Source organism: Triticum aestivum, chromosome 5B (assembly GCF_018294505.1).
Source record: "Triticum aestivum cultivar Chinese Spring chromosome 5B, IWGSC CS RefSeq v2.1, whole genome shotgun sequence".
NCBI lineage: Eukaryota > Viridiplantae > Streptophyta > Magnoliopsida > Poales > Poaceae > Triticum > Triticum aestivum.
In genome coordinates, this window is record NC_057807.1 from 161,847,187 (window position 1) to 161,851,710 (window position 4,524).

The 4,524-nt window shown below is 43.5% G+C and overlaps 1 long non-coding RNA gene across 4 annotated transcripts in view; it reads right to left on the bottom strand.

The window, feature by feature from the left end:
• LOC123110913 (uncharacterized) overlaps positions 1-949 on the bottom strand; it is an 8,441-nt gene extending 7,492 nt beyond the window's left edge. For 3 of the 4 annotated variants that reach the window (XR_006453810.1, XR_006453807.1, XR_006453808.1), the window contains exon 1: positions 302-949. This is a non-coding gene — a long non-coding RNA (uncharacterized lncRNA). The remainder of the gene's footprint in view (positions 1-301) is intronic. The other variant, XR_006453809.1, reaches the window with a different exon arrangement.
• Between the last annotated feature and the right edge of the window lie 3,575 nt (positions 950-4,524).

Below are 4,524 nucleotides of genomic sequence, written 5' to 3' on the forward strand. Positions count from 1 at the left end.
GCGAACGGCGGCGGCTAGGTGGCGGCGGCGGCGGCGGCGGCGGCGGCGGAAGGCTAGGGTTAGAACCCGGAAACTGATACCATGTTAGATGTGATGATTGCACGATGTATTGATTCGGTGCAATGTGCACGGTATATATAAGTATAGGTGGGGTCTCTACCTTAATCTATAGAACAAACTAGAGAGGTGGGCCTAATGTACAAAAGACAATATACATGCACAAATATCCTACTCAACACACCAAGTATGCATGATAGTACAAAAAACAGAAACGGTAACATTTGTCACTAACAAGAAGTACCTTAAAGTATATTGCAGGTGGAAGAATGCAACGCCAAAGCCGGGCTGCTACTGTAGAGGATGAAGAAGATGCGTCAGGTGCCTCGCTTGGGAACAGCAACGACGCCTGCAGCTCGACGGTTGGGGACGGATAACCCTCCCAGGATCCCCAAAATTGCGCAGGAGCTAAGGGAACGAGATCCACTCCATCGCCTACATGGACGCTGACGGGAAAGGCATCGTCGAGCCCGACGACCTCGCGTTCTCCATCACGCAGCTGCTATTAGGGCCCTGCTACGTGTTCACCGGCCGGGATCCAAGCATCATCCCAGCCACGAGGTGCGTGTGGAGGTGAGGACCACAAAGTAGCAAACCGAGGGGAGACTCGGGCTTGTCTTGAGATGGAGTGGATCTAATCTGGCTCAGCCTTTTGCTCCTTTCCATGGCTGGGAGCTCCGAAAAGACCAAAGACTAGAGAAAGAAGAAAATGAATACGTGTTGATAGTGTGGAGTAGGTGAGAAGATAGCCCGATGCCAGTCCTGCTTCTGGTCATCTGGTGTAGTACGTGTTTTAATAAATTAACTCAATCAATGTCCATGAAATAATAACAAAAGCTACTCCCTCCTCTCATATATATATAAAATACATTTTTCGAGGTTGCCTTTGACTATTAATAATATTAATAATATATGAAACTTATAATGTGAAGATTATATCATTAGAAGTTCTTTTCATGTACAAATTTGATGGTGTGCTTTGTGTAAATTGCATGCCATATATTATTGCTCTAACCTGTGGTCGAAGTTAGCCTTGAAAAACGCATTACCCCATATATACATGGAAGGAGGAAGTAAGGGCATCTTCAAAGCCGACACGCAAATGACTTCGGTATAGTTTGTTACTATGTTCGAACATGGTCCGCGGACATGATACGAAAAAGAGCCATTCAACCGTTTTCATAAACTAATTTTTATTTGTTCGGTTGAGAGAGGAGAGAGGAGAGGGGACCATGCATGCATGGAGAGAGAAAAGAGATAAGGACTATATGGTGGTTTTTTGTTAGTCAAGCGGATGTCCGGACACCGGAATAGCTCCTATGTTTGTCCCGGATTTGCCGGAAAACGGACGTCTGGACCATTTTGCAGACTGATGGAGGTCCCCACTGAATAATAAAAGTTGATACAAACGATCTAGACACCACAATCCAGTCATATAACAGAGCTTTGAGGTCTCCTTTGAAGATGCCCTAACAAAACCAAATTAGTGTATATATATGCGTAAATTCCCATTTACTTCATATACCAAATTCAAAAAATAAAATAAAGTTCATTGAGACATTCATAGTCAATTAGAAAGACAAGGTTAAACATAGGACCCGGTCAAGCAGATACATGAACTGCATAATACGTTATATTTATATATTAATGAGAAAACCAAACAACCTAACACAAAGTTATGATTGCAAAGGGCGCATCTTTATAAATGTGAGCAAATTTGGTTCGAATTTTCTTTACAATAAACAAAACAGAAATACTTCTAATAAAATTTTATAAAATCTAGCCCGCACATCGGGCGGGCCACTTTACTAGTTACATCAAAAGCTGGTGAGGATACACCTGTTTCCATAACTCGGAGAGGGTTCGCATGATTCACTATCAAACAAAAGTAGCAAGTACCTCACCCGCACAAGACAGTGCACTAGCCCTAAGATGGTTTGATAACACACATCATTCTGGTAATTAAACACAGGGCAATGCAAACTACCCTGAAGGATTAGAGCGACCAGCTATTTCTTGTCATCGATCTCTCGGGCAATGACCACAACACGGATAACGGCATGGGAATCGCTCTTTGGGGCGATGTCCACTGGACTGACCGCGACATCGGAATCGATCTCTGGGGCGATGTCCACAGGATGGACAGCGGCATCGGAATCAATCTCCGGGGCGATGCCAACAAGACGGACCGCGACATCGAAAACGATCTCTGGGGCGTTGTCCACAGGACGAGCCGCGACATCAGAATCATCAAGGACGTCCACCGGCACCTGCACAACCCTAACATATTAGCAAGCACATTGCAAATAATCAAAAACCACAACTATGGTAATAAGCCATTATTTTTTACCTTGTGCAGCTCACCGGGGGGGATCTCATCCCTCCGAGGGCCATCTCCTCGTCCTCGATGGGGGCCATCACCTTGCCAGGGGAATACTTCTTCTCAACGGCGACTATCTCCTCAAACTCGGCCTTGAGCCTCGCATAGGTGGCCATCAGAGTTTTTGGGGTAGGCACGGTGGGGCCCTTGCTATTCTTCCAACTTTCTTTGAGGAGTTCGTCCGCCAACGTCGTCAACTCTTTTGGCTAGTGCTTGTTTCTTGGAGTTCTTCGTCTCCATGGGTTGGCCCGCCAACATGGTCAACTCGTTGGTTGGTGCTCGTTTGCTACGTCTTGAGCTTGTGTTGGTTTTCCTTAAAGAGGAAAGGGTGATGCAGCAATAGTAGCGTAAGTATTTCCCTCCATTTTTAAAAAACAAAGTATAATCCAGTAGGAGGCTCCTCAAAAGTCCCACACACCTACACAAACAAATAAAGAACTCGCAACCAATGCAATAAAGGGGTTGTCAATCCCTTCACGGCCACTTGCGAAAGTGAGATCTGGTAGAGATAGTATGATAAGATAAATATATTTTTGGTATTTTATGATATAGATTGGAAAAGTAAAGATGTAAATAAAAGTAGATTGAAAGCTTATATGATAAAAGATAGACCCGGGGGCCATAGGTTTCACTAGTGGCTTCTCTCAAGATAGCATAAGTATTACGGTGGGTGAACAAATTACTGTCGAGCAATTGATAGAAAAGCGAATAAGTATGAGATTATCTAGGCATGATCATGTATATAGGCATCACGTCCGTGACAAGTAGACCAACTCCTGCCTGCATCTACTACTATTACTCCACACATCGACCGCTATCCAGCATGCATCTAGAGTATTAAGTTCATAAAAACAGAGTAACGCATTAAGAAAGATGACATGATGTAGAGGGATAAACTCATGCAATATGATATAAACCCCATCTTTTAATCCTCGATGGCAACAATACAATACGTGCCTTGCAACCCTTATTGTCACTGGGTAAGGACACCGCAAGATTGAACCCAAAGCTAAGCACTTCTCCCATTGCAAGAAAGATCAATCTAGTAGGCCAAACCAAACTGATAATTCGAAGAGACTTGCAAAGATAACTCAATCATACATAAAAGAATTCAGAGGAGATTCAAATATTTCTCATAGATAAACTTGATCATAAACCCACAATTCATCGAATCTCGACAAACACACCACAAAAAGAGTTACATCGAATAGATCTCCACAAGAGAGGGGGAGAACATGGTATTGAGATCCAAAAAGAGAGAAGAAGCCATCTAGCTAATAACTATGGACCCGAAGGTCTATGGTAAACTACTCACAACTCATCGGAGGGGCTATGGTGTTGATGTAGAAGCCCTCCGTGGTCGATTCCCCCTCCGACGGAGCGCCGACGAAGGCTCCAAGATGGGATCTCGCGAATACAAAAGGTTACGATGGTGGAAATTGTTTTTCATTGGCTCCCTAGATGTTTTCGGGGTACGTGGGTATATATAGGAGGAAGAAGTAGGTCGATGGCCGCCCGAGGGGCCCACGAGACAGGGGGGCGCGCCCTGTAGGGGTGGGCGCGCCCTCCACCCTCGTGGCCGCCTCGGCTACTTCTTGGCTTGCACTCTAAGTCCTCTGGATCATGTTTGTTCCCAAAATCACGCTCCCAAATGTTTCATTCCATTTGGACTCCGTTTGATATTCCTTTTCTTCGAAATACTGAAATAGGCAAAAAAAAACAGCAATACGGGTTGGGCCTCCGGTTAGTAAGTTAGTCCAAATAATGATATAAATGTGTAAAATAAAGCCCATAAACATCCAAAAGGGGTAATATAATAGCATGGAACAATCAAAAATTATAGATACGTTGGAGACGTATCAAGCATCTCCAAGCTTAATTCCTGCTCGTCCTCGAGTAGGTAAATGATAAAAACAGAATTTTTGATGTGGAATGCTACCTAGCATAATTCTCAATGTAATTTTCTTTATTGTGGCATGAATGTTTAGATCCAAATGATTCAAAATAAAAGTTCATATTGACATAATAAATAGTAATACTTCAAGCATACTAATCAAAGCAATCATGTCTTCTCAAAATAATATGGC